This window comes from Falco rusticolus, chromosome 2 (genome assembly GCF_015220075.1).
Source record: "Falco rusticolus isolate bFalRus1 chromosome 2, bFalRus1.pri, whole genome shotgun sequence".
Taxonomy (NCBI): Eukaryota; Metazoa; Chordata; class Aves; order Falconiformes; family Falconidae; genus Falco; species Falco rusticolus.
The window spans coordinates 40,810,357-40,833,352 of record NC_051188.1 but is presented as its reverse complement, the minus strand read 5'-3'; the positions used below and the strand labels follow the sequence as shown (position 1 = coordinate 40,833,352).

The following is a 22,996-nucleotide window of genomic DNA, read 5'->3' as shown; positions in this document are numbered from 1 at the left end:
TCCCTAGAATTAACAGCACTGTGTGTTGCATGAATGTTTCTTCTGTATGCTTCTTACTCTTTAATGTAACATTGGCTTTAGAACAGTTTGTCAGTGTACGGTGATGTTATTTCACTTACGAGGTAAAAATGCTTGTTTTTTTCAGTTCTTGGCTTATCTTTTTTTTTTTTACAGATGACTGCACCTTCATTTATTTGTATGTCAGACTAGCTTTGTCTAAATAGAATAGATTGTTATGTTGGCTTGCCCCAAGTTTTTTATAACTTAAGCAACAATTTATGTCAGGAAGGCTCTGGTATTACAGTGAGAAAATGTTGGGAAACTACAGACAAGCAAAGATAATGCTGATGTTCAAAAAGTTGCCTGGCCTCTCAGAACAACTTTATATTATGAGCTGTGGGGTTTTTTTACTTTCCCGTTTTTTTGTAAATGAGCAGTTCTGCATATGTGTGTTACTCATACTTTAACGATTCTCTTGAGGTGCTCAAGAGAGGATGTGAGTGGCAAAGAGACTGTGGAACCACCATCTGTGAAAGGAGAAACTGCTTCTTCCAGTGTGAAAATCTCCACAGCTTCATCCTTGTCCACCCTTGCCTTCTACAATACAGACCCTCTGAGAAAGGAGGGTGGCAGGTAGACAATGGGGTTTGAAAAGCTTTTGGAGAACTGGTAGGCTTCCACAAGGGCCTGCTTCTGGTATTATTCTTGCAGACCACTGAGCTTATTCCTGTGGGTTCAGATGCATTAGAAATAAATGAACAAGGGATTTTGCAAGATAAATTTCTATTTAATTTTCATCTTTTACTGTACTTTGGATGATCTAGCTTTTTATAGGGATAGTAGTCGTCCAGGTGGGTATTATGAGTCACCTACTGAAAAATAACAGGTTGCTGTTATCTGGCAAAGAAATGCCTGCTATCCTTTCTGAATGTGAAGAAACTATAAGAAATTTTACCATATGACAACTTTCTATAAAAATCAGCTAGATAATGGTATTTCTGATCTCTGATTAGTATTTGTTGACAGGGTTGCTATCAAGTGTTTTAAAACTAAAATTTGAAAATATTTTGGCACTGTCAAGGTTGCAGCTATTTAGAACATTATTTTTCTTGCTTGTACTTGTAGAAAATTTTCATATAGCTGTAGTCTGCTTCCTTACCAAAAAATATATGCCCTATTTTTTGAATGCATGTAACCTTTTGAAACTTGTAACTTGATGAAACCTATTTGGACTTGTTTTCATGGATCTAGCAAAAGAGAGCTCTGTGATCTCGATCCTCTTTCTTCACTTAGCATCAGGTTGTAGCTCAAAGACTTCATAAAGCTCTTCAAAGAAAGTACTAGAAGAATTCTCATTATGAGTGTTAGCTACATTACTTGGTTCTAATTTGTTTCATTTTCAAAACCAATAAAAAACATTTCACTGAAATAATTCGGTAAAATCTAGTCATCATGAAACAGCAATAAATAAAAACTGTGAGCCAACCTTATTCAGATGACAGGCATAATTTTGGTTTCCTACAGTAAAAGTTACACTGAAGTGTAAGTAAATGAGCACAGCTTTCCCTGTGTTCTAGAAAACTTGTCAGCCTTCACTAGGGGCATTTCTACCAGCTGTAATCATCATTATTATTTCTTGCATTCCCTTAGCTGTGGGAAACATGATGAGTAACAGCAGTCTCATAATGTATATTGATCACCCAAGAATTAATATACTCAAAAAATATTTACCACTCTGTTAGCACTTTTCATTTCTTTAAACGTGAAAGCACTTTTGAAAGACTTGAGTGAGTCTGTATTTTTTCATTTTACTTATGGAGAAAACAAAGCAGAGGCTGGCGAAGTGACTTTGCCGAGTCACAACCTCAGAAGGGCAAATGAAGTGAATTGGGCCCCCATGCTCCCAGGGCTGGAAGGGGAGAAAAACTTGGCCAATTTCTCCAACCATGGTTGTACTTGCTATTTCTGTAAAAGCATGTTTTTGTGTAAATGCCTCTCTAGATACTTATTTTCTGAAAGTAACAGCTTCTTCCATGCTTGCTCTGTCTCACAGCATTTTCATTTCTGCTCAACTTTGTGCCATTTCTACGTTCGAAAAATGCATGCACACAAATCAGCCGTTGAAGTTTTCTAGAGCTGAATACGAGGTTTTCTTGTTCAACCTCTTGATCATGGCATACAGTCAATCGTAGGAAAAGGTGCTTGTAGGGAAGTCTAGTTCAGCACTTCAGTTTTACCAGACGTAGTACTTCATTTTTATCTCTTTCTGCCAGTACTCCAGCAGGAGTTTTCCGGGGGGCTGCGACAATGTTTTGTGAGAGATAAGATAATGTAGTGCACACACGCTGATTCCTAAAAAGTGTGTTTTCTAGCATACCGCATTGATAGGAAGGCAAGTAAACAGTAACTGCCTCTCTGGCATACAGCTATCACTAGGGGACACTGCCATCCAAAACCTTTTCTTCCATGCAGTGCTGCACAGCTGGGCATGGGCACTACAATTTATAGTCCAGTGACTACAGTTCCAGCTAGTCTCCTTTGAACCAATTTTGCTTTTAAAATGACCAGTCTCTGCTTTGTTCTTTGTTTAAAAAAAAAGAAATCAACTGAGTTTTACACCAGATTTGTAAAGTTCCAAATCCTTTTGTTTCAGTGACAAATACTTCTTCCATTGAGCCTTTTTACATGTCAGGGTGGAACCATCCCCAGGCTGATTTAAAGGCAAAAGACAGAAATGGGCCACTCCAGGCTTCCTGTAAACAGTTTAGATGAGAACAATGTGCTAACAGTTCTACACAGTTTTCAGAGGGGGCTGAATTTGCTGGATTGCTGAGTCACTGACAAGCTGTCGTGTGAACAAGACAGTAATTTCTTTCAATTAGAAACTCATACAGGCAGGAATATCCTTCAAATATAACGGAGGTAAAAGGAAAATTTGGCTCCATTTCGGTGACAGATTCCTCTGCTGCTGTAGAGCAAGCGGCAGATGATGGAATTGTGCATATACTTAAAGACATCAAACTTCTTTTCTTTTCTTTTCTTTTTCTTTTTTCCTTTCAGTATTTCCTATCTTCTCTAAATTCATTTTACTGTTGGCTGACTGTCACTGGTTACCATAGCAACCACCTCTGGTAGCAGCAAGTCTGGGATGCCCGATGTGAGCATCTTCACATTTGAGCCTTGCCAAGGCTAGCTATTAATCCAGGGTTATATATTGGCTCAACACTGTAAGATTGCTCTATTTTTCCCCCGCTTTAGCTGGCTGCTGAGTTGGTTACTTCTTTTTCTTCACTTATCTATTGGGCAATCTGGGGTTAATTTTCATTCTTTGATCTTTTCGTGTTAGTTATTTTGGAGGACTGGTTAGATTAAGTATCTTTCAACAAAATAACATACATGATTACATTAAAGAACCTCTTCTTCAGTACAGTCCTTAATGAAAAAGAAGGATTGGAGGTAATCTTATTCTTTGGACAAATTTTCACAGTTTATTAGGACACATTTCACTTGCAAGCTGTTTAAATGCTTTGCATGGCGTAACTGGTCAGTTTTTTACTGGGGTAAGGGGGAGAGAAATACATTTAATGGTAGCGTGTTTGGAGACAGGCAACTAGTATGGAACAGATGTGAAAGATGCCGCACTTAATGGGAATAGTGGAAAGGTATAAGTGTCTTCCCAGTTTTCTTGACCCCCATACCCTCACCATAAAACAACCCCTAACAGCAGTAGAAAACTTGCTGCAAAGCAGAAGTAGCAAAGTGGTTAAAAGTACTTCGTTGGGAAATGAGAACTGCAGTGCAGTGATTGGTTTGATTTGCTGAATAAATTGCTGTGTTCAGATTCAATGTGTATCATTAAGCAAAACACTGTACCCCTGCACAGCCTGTCACAACTGATATCCAAATTGACACAGCTAGTCTTAAATGTTTTTACTCTTGTCAATAATTAAAGGCAAAAACACCCAAATCACCCCACCAAAAAAAACAACCACTAAACATAAAGTATTTGCATTTTTATTCCATATACACAAAAGAGAGAGTAATGTTTCTTTGTGGTATTTCCTTAAAGAAACATAATACTCTTTAAAAATATATTGAGTATTGCAGTATTCTCTATGGATTATTTTAAAAGTAGCCAAGGGGTACTGTTCATTCAGTAGGAGTTCTCTTTATTAAACATGACTGAAAGCTAGATGCATAATATGCTGTCTTCTTAATACAGTGGAAACTGCACTCTGATAATTTGTAGCTATGATGTAAAATGGCTGTTCATTCAAAATCTGAACTCTGCTTTTTTTTTCTTTCTTTCTTCTTTTTTCTTTTCTTTTCCTTGAGTTTGGAAAAATCCCTGCAGATCTGTTTGGAAGTTTGAGTTCAAACTGCTGTGATGGGAGTTTTCAGGAGAAACTGGACAGAACTCATATAAATAATTGATGTAGAATAATGTTTCTGGAGAAAGGGGAAGGATGAGTCTTGAGAGAGGAGATATAATGACTCTAAGGTACAGAAGCTTATTTAGACCAAACTTAGGTTTTAGGGCAATTCCTCAGGTATTTAGAAAGCTGCAGACCCTACTGAGAGGCCTATCAGCATATCAGTGTACTATTTTCTATTAGGGAAATCCATTTATTTATTGGAGAAAGAGTGTAAATTAATCATTTATTTGAGAGAGTAAGTAGGGTGAATCGATGCCGAATACCTTTTTTCCTGACTCTTACAGCTGCTATACTCATACCTGATTTTAGTCAGAATCCTGCAGATTCTGTTTCTCATGGTAAACAAGCATCTTTTTGCACAGCCCAGCACTAAGTACAAACTTTGGAATGTTGCTTATTAATTGCAGTTGACATTTGTGAGCTTGGGGTCAGGCTGCTTTTTGAAAAAATGTCTACATGACAAATTTCAAAAAGTATTTTTGGCAGTTGCAATCCTAAAGACCTATGGACAGTTCTATAAACTCGTTTTCAGCCTTCCTTAATATTAGTTTAACGCTCCAATGTTTAATCAAATTGTTTGATATTTAAATATTAAACATTGCCATTTTCCTCTGGACACTTAAACCAATATTAAAACAGAGTGAATATGAGCATCTTGTTTAATTATTGTTAATAGTCCAGGCAAATTCCAAGACTGAAATATCACACCTCTAAAGGAAATGCAGTTCTGTTTATTCTTGGTGACAGGTATTTTCACCACATGAACTTAAAATATTTTGAGCTTTTGTAGCCTTCTTCAATAGATAATTCCTTTACACTGGAGGGAAGTTTGGTGTCAGGATGAAAATAATGCTAAGTTTTTGATGACTGACAGAAAGAAAGGCTCCTTCCTAATGTAGATAGGAATGACAGTCTGTGGTCGGACATATAATATTGGTTTGAAATCTGTATCACTGAGCATTCTGGTCTAAATTTTTAAAGACATGTAGTTTTGCCCTGCATGTAATGTTAAGACCTTCATGTTGTAGGTTAATAGTCTCAAAAATACCCAAAAATATTATGGAAAGTTAGTCTTAGAGATGTGTACTTCCATATAAAACAATATATTTTAAAGGCCATATGTAACTACTAGGATTTGCTGGACCCTTCTGCATTTCTGGGGGGAAAAAAGCAAACAAAAAAGCATCCAAAAAGCAAACAAAAAAAGATAAAGCGGGAGGTGGGGCAGGGGGAGCTTGGTTTTCTGTGGTGGATGAAATTCAGAAGGCAGTCCAAATAAAAAAAAGAAGGGGATTAAGGGAATGACCTTTGATAGTGGGTCTGACCAATTTGTTAAACTGGGCTAAATTAAGTTATTTAACCTCAGACTTTGTTCACGGTCCTAGTTAAACTGTGGATAGACTGGTTCACCATACTTCCTTCAGGCTACACAGAAGGATCAGTTAAAACACTCTTATGTAGTTGCTTCTGGAAACAGTGGAAGGTGTGCTACAGAGCGTTTGGATGCATGGCAGAACTTGTACCTACCCACCTGAAGAATAAAAAAAGGTATTTCTGAAATAGAAGTTCAGAGGCTAGTGAATTTATTGACTGCAGCTGTGAAGGTGAGTAGCTAAAAGCAGGAATAGTAGTCATGGCCGTTCAGCTGTGAAGATGGCAAAAAAACCCCACCAGAAACCCAACCCAACCCAACCCCGTTTCTGTGTTCAAGGCACTCTTCCCACCCCCCACCCCCCCACCCCCCAATGTTTATTTCTAAGCATGAAAGCTATATTCTGTATCCAGGTTTAGACAAAGTCAGGTGTCCTGACATATACTGTAAGTAAACAGGATTGTGTGAAGGACATTTCTGATGACTTCTTTGTTTCTCCTAACAGAAACAGCAAACAAGTTCTCCAGTAATGGCAAAACATTCAAGATAAAATATACACAACGGAATTAATTCTTGCAGTATACTAAAAACTTGATGGATTGTTGTACTTGTGTCATGCTTCAAAAACATGATCTTTTCTTACGTAATTTTTGATACCTCATTTTGTTAGAAATGCCATGGATATTCAGCACTGGCCGTACACAGAGAGGTTGCCTGAGTACCTGTTAAATCTCTGTTCATTTGTAGAAATCTTTAAAGCACTTTAGCCAAAAGAGATTTGGTTTTGTGGTGCCAGTATGCACTGCCAGCTCTTACTGTTTTAGTATACCTATGTTCTTGGTGGATGATGGGCTATTCCCTGTCTTTCTCTACTTTTGGGGAGCTTTGCTCCTTTCAACCATGTTAATGAAGGTGAGGAATCTCTTCCTACACATCTTTATTGACTCTCAAGCTTTTGAGTGGAGGAATAGAGTCTAGAGTTTTGATTTCTTGTTGGTTTTAGAACAAGCAGACAAGAAGCATTGACTTACTGAACAAAAGAGATCAGGCTTGGATGATGATGCAAATGATGATTCAGAAGAGGTTTAAAATGAAATGCCAATAAATATGATCACAGGCCATACCTACTCAGCTATTTCTTGATCAGTTGGCACAGCTCTGTATGTGTTTACTACCCAAAGCGATTAAGTAATTTGTTTGTGATGAAGACAGTTAAACTGTAAAAGCCAAATGCCTGAAATTACTATGCTAGTCATGCAAATGTTCCTTGGTGTACACAGACAGCTTCCTGAGGCTGTGGCTTATTTACAGGTAGGTGAAGACCTACAAGTCAAAAAGAAATTGAGATGATATTCAAGAATCTTTCTGTTTTTCTTGATCATTAGAGAAAGGATAAATAATGAATTAAAAGCAAAACAAGTCCAGCACTAAGAGGCAAGCAGCTTTTTCTGCCACATGATGAACATTTGCTTCATTCATGCATCATAAGTCTGCAGCTTGTTGTCAGTGTTTTCCTTAGTTTTCCAGTACAGAGCCCTGGAGCATACCGACACTACTTGTCCTTACAAGTGTATTGAAATAATGACTTTGATTCGGGTGGAGGTGAATGGAAAAGGGAGGGACTTGTATATTTGTAGTGACTAGATAAGTACTGTTCATGAGCTTGCATTTACTTGCTCTTGCAAAGTTGTTTGTTTTTTTTTCCCAAGGTGTGTTACCCTGCGTGTGCTGCTTTTTACTTTAAACCAGTTAGAGCCATTTACATCACAGGGAATTAATAAGGAAACAGCTCTTGAGGACTTGTGACCGCTTTTCTTTAACACAGAGTAATAAAAAAAAACCCAACAGATCAAAATGATAGTATTAGCATCACCAAAGTATAAAACAAAATAAAGCACAAAGCAATAATTTATTAGATGTTTGCTCATTAACCATCCTGAACAATAAGAGAGAAGTCTCTTCTTGTAGAGCCTGGGATGTGTGGTACTGGAGGTGTTTTTACCTAAGGAATAATGTTTCAGCATGCCCAGCAGGTGAATTGGTGAGCTTTCTGAGGTGGATGCCTTACACTTGTAGGAGTGATGTTTGCTTTCTACCATTTTTTCTATTTGGGAATGGTTGCAGCTGTTAGCCTTCCTCTAAATTCTGACCCACTCGACAGCTGATATTGCTGCCATGCAAAACTCTAGCTGCACTTTCTTTGTCACAGGTGTTTTGGGCTGGAGTCACCTGGTAGTTCTCATTGACTCTCCCAAGAACTCATTTGCAACACACACAGTCATTTTAGGTACTTGACAGTGATTTGATTGGTTATTATTTTGTTTCAATCAGATCACATATTGCATGTCACAGCAAATTGAAATGATTTCATAAACACCTGGTCCAAATTGTGAATTGTGGTTTTATGAGTTAAATTTAACTCTAAAATATTTTTAACCATGAGTTTTCATTATCTGTCATTGTTTTTCTTCTTGCTGTTTTGTTAACAGGACTTTTTTTTTTTTCTTCCCTTCAGTTTGCTCTGCTGGTTTTTTTTGCAATTCCCATTAAATACATAGAGTTTAAATAGAAATTGAGAAATAAAGATAGCTTGATGTTTATGAATGTTGGGAATCTCAGGTGATAGCCACCTGATTTTTTCATGTGAAATAATTTGTATTTTATTTTATTCTAAAACTTTTAATTGCTAGATTACATGATTTCCAGTGATAAGTGATGAAGGAGGCAGTGGGTCCCACTAGTGGCCATTACCTGCAACTTGTGCCCAGTTTGTGTTCAATCCATTACCAACAAGTGATGTTTTAGGTTCATTTATATTAAAATTATATTTATTATATAAAAAAATATATTATTTTATATATATGTACGAAATAAAAATATAAAATTATAATAAAATGTCATTGTATTTCAAAATTTGTAGTCTGGTAAGATATGCTGCTTTAGAGAATGTGAGGATTTACAAAAATCTTACGCTTCAAAAATAATGGGAGAAGCTTTCCAGGTTTCTTTTTAAGCAACTCTTTTCAGACAGTAAGCAAACTGCATACATACCAAGAAAGCATGTATAATAGACATCAAGAAAAACCTGGAACATTTCTCTTTTTTCCATCAGATAGTTTGAAAATGTCAAATAAAGGCTATGTTGTTCTTTTCATTTTAACTAGAAAATTCTCAGCAATACCTAGGTAGCAGGAAGAAAATATCCATGGATTGTTATGTTATAGTCACAGTTTCTAGAACCAAACTATAACCAAAATTCACAGCTGCTGTGTCATTTTAAGATTTAGAACTCACTGCGTTTACATTTTAATGATCCATGGCAGCTGTTGATCTGAGTCATTAATGAGATTTTGAAGCATCTGCATTTAAACGTATATTCTGCAAGAGACAAGAGTACGCCTGGAAAATGAGTGTTCTGTCATGGTAATAATAAAAAGTTTTGCATGCTCAAGCTGAGAGGATTCACAAGAGTGAATCTTCTGCTCTACCTTGTAAAAGGTTACACAGTACAAACTTTCTGTTAAATGAGGAGGGGCGGAGGGAGAACTCTTGCTGCGATTTCAAATAGAGCCATTTGGTCTAGAAGCACATGGAAAATGGCCCCTAGGTAAAGGCACCTGCCAGTTCTGTGTGGAGAGTAAAGTAGTAGGAAAGTCTCACCAGTGAAATGTTATTTTGTAGCTCACTCATTCTGACTATTACTTCCTTTGAGGGCTGCAGAGTACCTTCAGAATGACAGATCAAGTACATACAGTGTCACCTAAGCAATGTTTGATGCAATCTCATAGATATTTGGGTATAGTTAAACTCGTATTAAAAACTGCAATTAGTAACCTTCCCAAACAATGTTGAAACTGTAATTCTGTTGCATAAAATCTCCCCTTCTAATTAAGTAGTTTTGTTTTTGGGTTTGGTTTTTTTGTTGTATTGTTTTTTGCTTTTTTGGTTGGTTTTTTAAAATGTTGTACATATTAGTGGGTTTCTGTATCAGTAATAGCTTGCTTACAGGTCAGTAGAGAAAAATACAAATCTTTTTCAAGCGATAGAATGAATTTCTAACAGACTTTGCCATCTTGTACACTGTCTTTCACCTGAAGACTTGTTCTGTCTACTTTACATCCTTGGGAAATTGCTCTGGTTAATTTTTCCTTGCCAATAGGCTAAATTATATTTTCCCAATATAACAAAAAGACAAAACTTTCCAAATCAGAAGTTGGAGAGTATGTGCAAAAGCCCAGAGTGAACCATGATCAAGCTTTCTTGTAGAAGTGCTTTATTGTTGTATTTAGTCCTACTGAACAAGAAATAGGTGCCTCACTGGGTCCCTAGTAAAGCTGTACCTTTTTTAGGTGATTGCTCATTAGTCTAAACAGGCCAATTGCTGTTACAAAGCCCAAAATACTGCCCATTAGGACATGTGAGAAGTAGCTTGGAAGAGGTATAGGAGGATGCTGATGTGTTATTGTTTACAGAATGTTGGGACCAACCTACTGTTTCAAATGTCTTACTTTCATGAAGACTAATGCTGTAAATTGCCCGAGGTGTTAGGTAGGGAACTAGCATACAGCAAAGTAACAAAACAATAAATAGTAGTTTTCTTTCAGACAATATACGCCTGCTACTGATTTCTGGTAAGGCAGAGAGTCACAATCATAACCGCTGCTTCAGAAAAGGTTTGCTAAAACATGTAAAGTCCCAAATAATGGTTGCTTTACAGCTTATTCGTTATTTGGAGTTAATTGTTTTGGAATTTGGCCGGCATGGACAGTTTAGGAACAGATACTACTTCTAATTTGGCCAGAGAAATTAAGGACAATGAGAGATACGGTTGAAAAGAACAACTTTTTTGTATCTTTTTCAAAAATTATCCACTGCTGATTAGTGTTATTTCTTCAGTCCAGTTGTCCTATACAGATCTTTGATTTGACTGAATGCCAACTCTCAGTTATTCAGCATCATTGTCTCGTTTGCAGCGGAGAGCTTATCTTTTGGCTTTTGACATACTATGTTGCAATTGCAGCCTGTGTTAGCTATTAAATCTTGCCACTTGGGCATTGCAGAATTTAATGACTAGTGAAAATGAAGTAATTTTATGCAAGTAACTACAATTGTAGCAGACCCGTTCCTTTGGAGAATTTATGATTATGTGATGGTGCATCTCAGTTCTTTATGAGCTTGGGTAGAGGACAGCATACCTATAGCCTAAATGCACCTTACTTCATCATCCAGATGTTGAAAAACTCAGACTGTAACGTGTTCGAGCCCTTTCCCCATCTCTACTCCTTCATCCCATGTCAGGAGTTCATAGAATCATAGACCCATAGAATTGTTTTAAGTTGGGAAAGACCTTTGAGATCATCAAGTCCTCCAGCCATTAACCTAGCACTGCCGAGTCCACCACTAAACTATGTCCCAAAGTGCCACATCTACCCATCTTTAAATATCTCCAGGGATAGTGACTTCACCACTTCCCTGAGCAGCCTGTTCCAATGCTTGACAACCCTTCCAGTGAAGATTTTTTTCTTACTATCCAATCTAAACCTTCCCTGGTGCAACTTGTGGCTGTCTCCTCTAATCCTATCACTTGTTCCTTGGGAAAAGAGACCAACACCCACCTCGCTACAACCTCCATTCAGGTGGCTGTAGAGAGGAAGAAGATCTTCCCTGAGTCTCCTCTTTTCCAGGCTAAACAACCCCAGTTCCCTCAGCAGCTCCTCATAAGACTTGGTCTTTAGGTACTTCACCAGCTTCACGGCCCTTCTCTGGACACACTCCTGCACCTGAATGTCTTTCTTGTAGTGAGGGGCCCAAAACTGAACACAGGATTCAAAGTCCAGCCTCACCAGTGCCCAGTGTAGAGGGACAGTCACTTTGTCCTGCTGGCCACACTATTTCTGATACAAGCCAGGATGCTATTGGCCTTCTTGGCCAGCTGGGCATACTAATGGCTCGTGTTTAGCCAGCTGTGGACCAGCGCCCCCCAGGTCCTGTTCTGCCAGGCAGCTTTCCAGCCAGTTTTCCCTAAGACTGTAGCGTTGTATGGGGTTGCTGTGTCCCAAGTGCAGGACCTGGCACTTCTCCTTGTTGAACCTCATATAACCGGCCTTAGCCCATTGATCCAGCCTGTCCAGATCCCTCTGCAGAGCCTTCCTGCCCTCCAGAATATCAGTACCCCTGCCCAACTTCACGCCATCTGCAAACTTGATGGGGGTGCACTTGATCCCCTCGTCCAGATCATTAAGATGTTAAAGAGGACTGGTCCCAGTACTGAGCCCTGGGGAACACCACTTGTGACCATCCGCCAACTGGATTTAACACCATTCACTGCCACTCTTTGGGCTCTGCCATCCAGCCAGTTTTTTACTTGGGAAGTCATACACCCATCCAAACCGTGAGCAGCAAATATCCATTTTGTCCAGGAGGATGCTGTGGGAGACAGTGTCAAAGGCTTTATTGAGGTCCAGGTAGACAACATCCACAGCCTTTCCCTCATCCACTAGGTGGGTCACCTTGCCGTAGAAAGAGATCAGGTTAGCCAAGCAGGACCTGCCTTTTGTAAACGCATGCTGGCTGGGCCTGATCACTTGGTTGTCCTGTACGTGCCATGTGATAGCACCAAAGATGGCCTGCTCCATAGTATTCCCTGGCATCGAGATAAGGCTGACAGGCCTGTAGTTCTCTGGATCCTCCTTCCATCTCTTCTTGTAGATGGGCCTCACATTTGCTAACCTCCAGTCAACTAGGACCTCCCCAGGTAGCCAGGACTGTTGATAAATGATGGAAAGTGGCTTGGTGAGATATTCCACAAGCTCCCTCAACACCTGGCGTCATATTGTGAGTATCTAAGTGGTGTAGCAGGTTACTAACCATTTCCCCTTGGATTATGGGGACTTTGTTCTGCCCCCTGTCCCAGTCTTCCAGCTCAGGGGGCTGGGTACCTGAAGAACAACTAGTGTTACTATTAAAGGCTGATGCAAAGAAGGTGTTAAGTGCCACAAGGGTTATGCTGAGAAGCACAGAAACCTCTTGTGATAATGGGGTCCACTTACATCCTCTTCTGGCAAGATAACCAGCTGCTTTCTGCTTTGAGATCTTTTGGAAGAAAAAACTTTAAAACTTAGAATATTTACCTTCCTGGTTAACTAACTACTGACTAAGAACAAAATTACGATTTCAAGCTTCATCCTACAAACACCTTACACATCTAAGTAGCAAGTATCAGGGGATTTATTATATGGATAAGGGTTGCACAACTGGGCCCTTGGACACTTTGGAGTCCTGAGTAGAGGCTGATTTTGAGATGTGAGTAGTTTTGTGGAAGCCATTAAAATTCTGATATTACCTACATTTTAATGTTCATTCCATATCGGACAGTAAATGTAAGCAAAGGAAATAGTAACAGAACATACTCTGTGCAGTAATACCCAGAGTTACATTTATGCCGGGACAGTAGAAACAGAGAATTTGTTATTATCTTTGCTATTGCTGGGACCCTGTGGTTTACTTTAGGATTAAAAAGAGTTAATACATAAACCATATATTTATTGTGAGTATAAGTTACACTTATAAGTATACTTAAGTATTAATTATGTTTTGTTTAGACCTAATATTTATGGTTAAGCTTTTCCAATTGCTTCACCATTGTCATGGAAATGTGGCTTATGTCCTGATGAAAACTACAAAATAAATATGCTGTCCTTTTCCATTGATGTCTTCCAGTCACACCATTCCTGATTGAAATGTCTTACAAAAAGGAGCTTTTAAGCCTTAGGAAAACCAATTCAGAACCATTAAGCATAGTTCAATCTTCTGTACTGAGGAGAAAAAAAAGAAATCACTTCTGGATTGAGCGTAAAGCATGGTGTATGCCAAATCCCAAACAATGTGTAGAGAAAGCTACAAGCAAATGAGAGAGTTCTGCATGTAATTGAATATAATTGCGTATAGTTGCAACAGCAATAGCAATAGCCTTTGTTTCAGTACAGTCAGGAGCATCCCTTTCACCTTTGGTACTGAAGCCTAACTTACAATTGGGTAAGTGACATTTCCAGTTTTGGAAGGTTCAGATTTTAGAAGTGCTGAGTGGGGTCTTGTAACGTTCTGCACATTGACTTTCTTGTCATTGAAAATAGGAATGAATTCGCTTTTCTGTTTTGAAAAGACATTTGCCATAATGGAAACAGAAGTGATAACACTTCTCACTGGTGCTTTTTCCAAAACTCATTCTGAAGTATACAGCGACACCAACCAAAACAGCGTGGCCTTTCTTCAGCTGAGATGCTAAAATTCTATCCCATCTCTATTTCATTCCATGTACATTTCTACCTAATCTAATGGGATCTGAACTTCTAATATGACAAGATTTTTTTAATGGTAAGAGAAGTGTATTTATTTGTCTATACCTGGCACAATGTATATCAAAATAACACATAGCCAATATGAGGTATAGAAAAAAAAGCACAAAATGTTGTTTAGATTTAAAATGCAAAACGAGAAGATAGCATGCATTTGTGTAACATGAATGATGTAATGTTATTGTGGGAAACCTAATTGTGCATAACTGCAACAAAATATTTTATCTTTTATTTTAATAGTTGGCTGACATTTATGCTTCTTTGCTAAGAAAGAGAAAGCAAATTAGTTGGTATAGTTTTCAGTAATTGTGTAGATTTTTCATATGAAAATAATATTTGACTTCAGGCCATGGTTTTTAACTGATGACAAAATTTAGAACAGAGGACTTGAAAAGGTAGGCTAGTGGAGTTAAAAAGATAGCACGATCATCTAGGTGAAATTTTTTCTTGCAAAATAGTGATCATTTAGCTAAATATGCTCTTCCTGATGAGATGTTCTTCTACTTCTTTCACAGTATGAAATACCAAGGAAGAAGCTAACTTGAAACTAAGTAGTTGTTAGTAAAAATAAAATGGCCAAAATGTGGCTGGAAATGCAGTATTTATGCAGCATTAAGGTATATTATTTTCATTTGTGTAGTACTTATTAAGAAAAAATACAATACGCTCTTTACCCAGCAGATGGCTTTCAAATTAAACGTATTTCAGTGTTTCATGATTGTGGAATTGTTATCAATGAGAATTAAGTCTTAATAAAAATTTAAAAGATTGAGAACAATACACATACCATTTATCTTGAGCTCATGTTTGTAAATACTCACAGGCTGGAAACACTTCTCATATTCCTGTAAGACCAACAGTATTCATACTTTTTATTATTTTATGTAACAGATGATCCATTTCTTCCAGGCTTTTCAATTAAATTCCTTGTTGTTGCTAACCAGCTCCTCCTCTTTTGCTATTGAACTTTGTGCTACAACAGCAGATTTATGCCAGAGTGTGGTCAGTGCATGTCCTGTGGTCTGAATTCAGCCTAGAACCAGTCTTGCAGACTAACTGCAAACCCTCAGACATACCTAAACCGTATGGTTTATACCTAAACCGTTGCTAGGTGGATGTCTCAAAAGACAGCACTGATGCAAATTTGTAATCCACATGGTGCTTTGTAACATTGTGGAGGATGTACCAGCTGAAGGTGGGAAAGGTAGAACATAATTTTTTAATGCTAGTTTATTATTTTTTCCTGGAAAAAAGGAATAAATAATCATAGGACCATGTCTTGTTAGTGAGGCATGCATCTGAAAGTTGAGAAAAATAAACACTATCAAAGCAGAGGCAGTTTGTAGAACCATAGAACAGCCCAGGTTGGAAGGGACCTCAGAAGATCGTCTGATTCAACCTTTTGTGGAAAAGGAAGCCTTGATGAGATTATGTAGCACCCTACATATGTCCAGTTGCATCTTGAAAACCTACAGTGATGGAAGTTGTGGGGAAGGAGAGGAGACAAAGCAGAACACATTTTTCTTTGTAGCAGATAATCACAGCTTAGCTCAGCTGGGGCTCCCTGTCTTTGCTCAAGTGTTTTCCCCAGGTCAAGTATCTTTGCAGTCTCTCTGCAGTGTCCATTTTGTGAACACCCTCTGGATTCAACTTCTCTTCAAGGTAGTTACAGCCCTCCAGCATTGTGTTCACACAGCTGACCCTCCAAACACAGCTGCTCTATGTGCCCCCACCCCCAATAGCTTCATTTGCTTCCTAGTTACCCTAGTTACCACAGAACTTACCAGGTTTTGTGCTGCATAGGTGTCAGATGAAAGCAATAGTAGCAGTTAATTGAACCTCTATAAAGGTGCTAGTATGGTTTATCTCCCTGCTATGTAGTTTGATAGCTTTTTTTGAATGAGGTCTCTGACAAGTTGGTTGAATCTGAATCTTTGAAAATGGTAGGCGGTTTTAATGCTATATAATTAAGTTGGCTTTTAGTATAATACCAATAATAATAAACAGATTACTACTGTTTTCCTCCAAAACCTCTAACAGATACTTACAATACTTAAAGGTTTTCTCGCCCCGTGCCCCTGCTCCACCCTCCCACCCCCCAGCTTTGTGAATGTAATGAAATAATAACAGTGGGAGGAAGAATTATTTGAGAATACTGTTCAAAATCAATGATCCTGCTTTACCAAGTATCGCTCATACTCTTTTTTTTTTTTGATTCAGTTTTCAGTTAACAGATCTGATTTGAGGAAAAGCTCTTTTATGCTTGTGCCTATCATTATTTACTGAAAGTCTTCATATAGGAAAGAACTAGAGAAAGAAAAGCTAATGAATTTGAAAATAGTGTAAGAACAAAAGGGTAAAGAAGAATACCTTATCTCTGTAAGCAGCAAGACAGGCACAAAGGAGAAAAAAAATGTGTTAAGGGAACTGTTGAGAATATGAAGCATAAGAAGCAAAGTGTCTCTTGTTTGGAGACATTGCATGTGTCTTCCAGCTGCAGGATGTGAAGCAAGATGTCAATAGCATAGCTGGAGGTTAAGGTAGGGCTTGAAGACAATTGGGACACATGGAATCAATTGGTATAGCTGCCACAGCAAAAAATTGGTTCTGCATCTAGAAATTTCACAATTGCTGCAAACACATGCACAGTGCTATATAGCTTACGGTAATGGTTATACTAATTGACAATAGGTGACAAATCCAGTCCGCTAACTGGAATAGAGTGGGGTGGAGTACAGTAGAGCGTAGAACAATTATTCTGCAAAAGGGAAGACCAAAGTCCTAATACACCAGGATTTTGTAGGAAATACTAAGACACTAGGGTGGTACTAGGATAATAGTAAATGGATCAAAATAGTGATTATTACACAGTCTCCCTCCAAACTGCCCAGATGTCTCAAGAGAAAATGCAAACAACACAAGCAAAGCAAAGAACAAAATAATCAAATAGCTAGAGATGGAAGAGTCGACATCCAGGAAACTTTTCTCCAAATTATTTTTAAAAGTACTGTAGTTTAAATCACGAAACATGGCACGTTACCTCTCTTCCAAAACATTGTAACCGTTAGTCTATGTAAGATTCCCAAGAATATCAAGAGCTGTAAGTGCTGAGTCCTTCTTTGAATCTTGGTAAGGTCTTGACATCAGTGACATCCTGTGGCATTGAGTTCCGTAATCTAATTATGCGCTGCATTAAAAAGCATGTCCTTTTATCAGATTTGGAGCTGCTGCTTTTCACTTTCACTTAGTGTCCTTTTGTTCTTGAATTATGGGATGCAGGACTACAGAAGCTCCTGATCTATTTTCTCTTCACCACTTACCATTTTTATACTTTCATCATATCCCTCTTTATTCATCTTTTTTTCTAAGGTTAACAATTCCAATTTTTTTTCAGTCTTTTCATATGAAGGCTTCTCTATATGCCTAATTATTGCAGTCGTTCTTTTCTGAATACCTTCTAATGCAGTAGTATCATTTTTGTGATGGGGTGACCAGTACTCCATACTATTCCAGAGGAAGGAAAATTATTGATTCATATAATGATATTATATTTTCTTTCTTATTCCCCAACTCATTTCTTATGCATCTTAACATTTTACTTGCTTTTTTGACTGCAGCTGCACATCGAGCTGGGCTCTTTATTGAGCTGGCTGTAGTGAGGCCCAGGTGTTTTTCCTAAGTTGCACTCTTAATTGAGATCTGTGGTAAAGCGAATGATTTGTTACATGGCTTGTTTTTTTTCACCAATCTGCATTTAAATAGATGATTTTCACCTCTATTAAGATGGCCCATCCATCTAGCTTGGTCAGTTACCTCTGAAGTTTCCCATCTTCTTCAGACTTGGTTAACAAAATTCTTTGTGTGTTATCTGCAAATTTTGCCATATTGCTGTTCACTCTTTTTTTTCACATTAATTAATACATTTTGAACACCTGGTCCTTGTATGGTGCCTTGAAGCACCCTGCTGTTAACTTTTTTGCTGTAATGAAAATTGACAATATATATGCCTTTTATCATCTTTGAGAAAAGTTTTGCTTCATTTTGCATCCTATCCCAAAATGACTTTAGTCTCTGACTGAGGTGGAAACTGTTAGTCTCTTGAGAGGAACATTGTTCTTGCCACATTTATTCAGTTACTCTAACAAGGTTAAGGGCCTGATACCTTCAAAATAAAGCTAAGTCTTTGAGACACAACTATGCTTTTTGTGACTACAAATATGGAAATTAAGGACAGAAGATGAAACAAGTAGTTAATTCATTCAGCATGTTGGGCAGACACGCACAAAGTTAAGATGGGGGCAAGCTTTTAACATAGCAGATCTTAACACTGCCTTGGTGATAATCTTAAAAACAGCAATATAATCAGTCTAAACAGGCTGTGTGAAAATAAGGGGAAAAAAAGAAACTAGTGGTAAGGTCTAGGCAGCTTTTATTTTTCCAGACTTTCTCTCAAAATCTGATATGAACCAAGATATTTTAAGGTTTGGAATCCCCAAAGTTCTTGTGGAAAAGAGGAAAGGCAAACTTATTTTGAGGCTTTATATGTCCTGACATCCCCTAGGCCTGCTTATTTCCTGGTATCTCTCTCTCTTTCTCTCAAGTGTTCCCAATCCTCTCCCTGAGAGAGTCTATGTCTGCTTCATCAATCCTGACTGCCTACAGTGTGCAACAGACTCCACCACCTTTCTTCACACAGAAGATTGCTTGCACAAAGGAAGGCTCCTCAGACTGCTTGGGATACCTTGCACAGATGCATGCCACTGCCTTGAATTCAGAATGGACACTAAAAGAGATCCTGAACATATTGGTGGAAATGTGATCAGTCACCTGCAACTCAGACTCTACGTGCTTGGTAAAGGAACTGTAAGGACAACTAGAACTTCTTGCGATATTGCCAAAGTTTTATCTGAAGGAAATACAGTATTTTCCATACTGTAGTTCACCCAACCTTAACCAAACTATTTTGGGTGGAAGGGAAGTTGGCAACAGGTATCAAGTCTTTCTTTTCTGAATGAGCCTGTGAAAATGCTAGTAACCTCTCTACAACTCTTGCCAGAGCGTAGTAAGATTTGAAGGCAAAATATGGAATATAATCTATGGCTATCTGTGGACCAATTATACATACATACATAATTAGTTATGCACACATACATATCTGTGTGTATATGAGTATATATACTATATACATCCCTTTTCCTTGAGCAAGCTGTTTTGATATAGTCAAATATAGGATGCTGAATTATAAGACAGTAACAGTAAAACTTGCCACTGTGACCTGTTTTTTCATGTAAAGCAACACAAAAATTATCAGTATAATATAGTATAATCAAAAATGCAAATAGAGTTTCTTATCAGAAGGAAGAATAGGAAGAAGACTTGGTGCTATTCACTGAATTTTGGAAGGTTCTAAAATACCACAGCGCTTGTGCAATGTAAGAAAGTTACAGGGATAGAATATAAATTGCAGTCACACCTGTTAGTGAACATGGTATGTTAATGACACTTTTGCATCAAATATAAGAACAGAAACTGTACTGTGTGCCATTTAGCTAATTTTGAGGGGAGAAAAATGTATACCAAAAATATGAGCTCACTGCAGTAAAAAAATCAAAGCTGAATGCTTTTCACAATATATTTGCAAAATAAGTAGCAACTTAATAAAACGTTAGTCTTTACACTTTGCCAGCTAAAGCTAAGATGACTTGATGTCAAGTGATTGAAGGCTGAGTTTTGCAGAAACAATGCATATGGAAAGCAGTGAAAATACTGTGCCTGCTGCTGGCTTTATACTGAAAATATCCATGCTTTGCATTTGCTGTGGGTTAATATATCTCTTGAAATGTGTGTGTATTTGGATAGTATTAAGAGATAAATACATGCCTTTTTAATGGTGCATTGCCATTTGGGATATCACAGAACACTTTTCAATATCTCTAGGAGACTGTCACTCAATAAATGAAGCCTGTAGCCCACCAATATTCATGTAAACCCACCATGATAAAATGTATCAATAAATAAGCATTAAAACACTGTCTGAAATAAATCCATTTCTGATAATACTCCAATGCAGAATCGGCACCTTTTTTAACAGGATTTTTTTCTTTTGTTCTTTCATTTTTCTCTAGAACCTATATAAAAATTAATGTGAACCAGAAGAAAATTTATCAGTGCTTTTCAGGCAGGCTGCTTGTTTCTCTCCTTTCCTTAAAAGGCTGTGCACCCGCCTGTGTTCCCCAGACTTTAGTAGCATATCAGAATCCATAACAGATGCTGCATTTTTAAAATTAAATGTTTTAATACCTTCCCTCCCTCCATCCTGTTAGTTCCCAGTAATGACTTCTTTTTAGGGGGTAGTATCAATGGTTATTATTTTAATGTACAAGATAATAAGTGAAGCAACACAGAGGGAATAAGCTGTGAAGGGTTATATTGGCTAACATACCTGTTTGTTTGGAAGGTCCTTTTTCATAACCTTAAATCTGTGGAAAAAAAACCTACCAGCTTCAGGTCATGGGAGTTTCTCTAAATATTGGGAGCAGGCTTGGGTGGCATTTTTAGTACCACTGCATTTCAGGTTCATATAAACCCTAAAATCATTATGATTTTTTTTCTTTAGCCTAGGCAAAGTAATAGAATTATGAGGCACAAAAGGTGCTGAATTTTAGCTGCCTTCCCCCTGCTCCCTGCCCCCCAAGTTTCACAGCTACAAAAAAGTTTCTGTGTAAGATCCTTACTCGGCTATCCTGCACTTAATCAAGAACTGGCACAATGTATTTTTGCTGCCCTTACTGAGGATTTACAACATATTTACAATCATAGAGACATAAACATATGCAATTATTCTATTCAGGATTTACAAATTCACTCTAAGGTAAAAAAATGTATCAGTAAAAATCAATAGGAACTTTTTTTTTTTCTTCAGTGGAACTCAGAATTCATCCAAATGTGACAAAGATGTAGTTGAAAGGCTTTTTTCTATGAACATTCTCAAATCACTTGTGATTTCACTTTTTTTTTTTGGATGGCACTCTATTTTTCAAAGACATTGATTTTTTTTTCCTGACACTTTTAATTATATTTGTCTATGTAAGACAAACTGTGATCCTCAAACTACCTAGTCAAAACTCTCAGAGCAGAATTGTATATGGTTCCCAGAAGGAAACAGCTGAAAACACTAAAGCTAGGTAGACAGATACATTAATTATTACATTAACTTCAAGTATTTTTTTTTAATACCGATTCTACTTTTAGAAATGGAGAATCTGTCAAATCAGGAATTTGGCAGGTAATGTACAAAATATCATGCCATTTATCTGTTAGAGAACAAAATACTCTTCTGGCTGAATCTTATTAAAAGAAACTTCTGTGTCTTTGGACTAAAATCCAGAGATTTCACAAGATATGTAGGTCTTGCCTATGCATAAGTTGTGCATATCGTATTCATCCATACTAAGTATTATTTTAAAGTATATTAGTGTATTGTTAGAAACGTGTACATCAGCAGATGTGAATGTTGTCCACTCCTAGACTGGATTGCCTTGTGATAGCATAACTGTCAGAGTGCTTCGTTTTAATTTTCCTAATTGATATGGAACGTAGGGCTGAATCAGTGAAAATATTTAATCTTTCCTATCAAAACTAAATAGCATTTCAATTCTTATGATATATTCCCAAGGTCTTACTGATCATTCATTGTAAAGGCATATCTAACAAGAGCATCATTAAAATTCAAGATATTCTAGTATGAAGACTTAATCTTGTATTTGTCTATGTAGTTTTGTAAAAGGGATGTTGCTCTGTGAATAGTATCTTAAAGGCAAGTCTTCAGTGTGTAACTCCATAGAAGTTAAATGCCTTTTCATTTAATAGCAATGGTAACTGTCATAGCTTCACTCTCTAATTTGTTTTTCATTGTTCATCTCGTTTTTGTTTTATTTCACATATCACTGATTTTGAACAGCGAATCAGATTGGCCTTTAACTTTTAGGTTCCATTTCATATTCCATTGAGCAGATACAACATAGTGCCACTCATGCAATAGTAAGTTAGGGCTACAGGAGGAGGTGGGGAAAAATGGAACCCACAATAGCAAAGTAGTAAAGTTTGTACTGTCATTTTCCTAAAAATGTAAAAATCTATTGGTTCAATTAACTTCTTTTTGATAACTTCAGAAGTATGTGTATATTAAAGGTGCTGGAATTTTTTGTCGCAGGCTTATTTTAGGAGAGTAATTTAAAGATGTAGAGTACAGGCAGAGGTATTGATAATAGTGTCAATGTTACGTCATAGCATGCTATTGGACAATATATATTTTCTTAGGAAAAGGAGAAAAAAAATGCCATAGTACTTAATTTGCAAATGAGATGACTGGTAAAGAAACATTTTAATTATGTGGCTAACTGTAAAAGAAGAATTTTAATGAAGCAGTAGTTAATTTGCATGCAGATGTCTCTGAACTGCCTTGTAAATTTTAGCCAAATGTTTGAAGTTTGTCCATAACATTAACTGAGAAATGTGGTTTAAAACAGGGTGTTATGTAAGTTCTTCCCACGTCCCAGGAACTGGTAAATCCAAGTAGCCCTATCATGACTGTCAGCCTGTATGCCTTTATACAGATTCAATTTAAAATACTTCTTGTACTTAAAACCTGCTTGGACAGATCTTGCATCTTTCCATACCCTTGTGGTTCTCCCTAGATTGTCAGTTCCTACATATCACTGTGGTGGAAAGCATATCTAATTAGGAAGGCAAAACAATGTTGTGTGGAGTAAAAGCAGTACTACTCATTTTAATTAAACTTCGGATACATAGGGATTATTAGTAATTGCTATATG

The 22,996-nt window shown here is 37.4% G+C and overlaps 1 long non-coding RNA gene across 1 annotated transcript in view; it reads left to right on the top strand.

The window, feature by feature from the left end:
• Positions 1 to 20,221, top strand: part of LOC119143300 — an 84,429-nt gene extending 64,208 nt beyond the window's left edge. Inside the window, exon 2 of the long non-coding RNA XR_005102655.1 lies at positions 18,764 to 20,221. This is a non-coding gene — a long non-coding RNA (uncharacterized LOC119143300). The remainder of the gene's footprint in view (positions 1 to 18,763) is intronic.
• Positions 20,222 to 22,996: the final 2,775 nt, after the last annotated feature.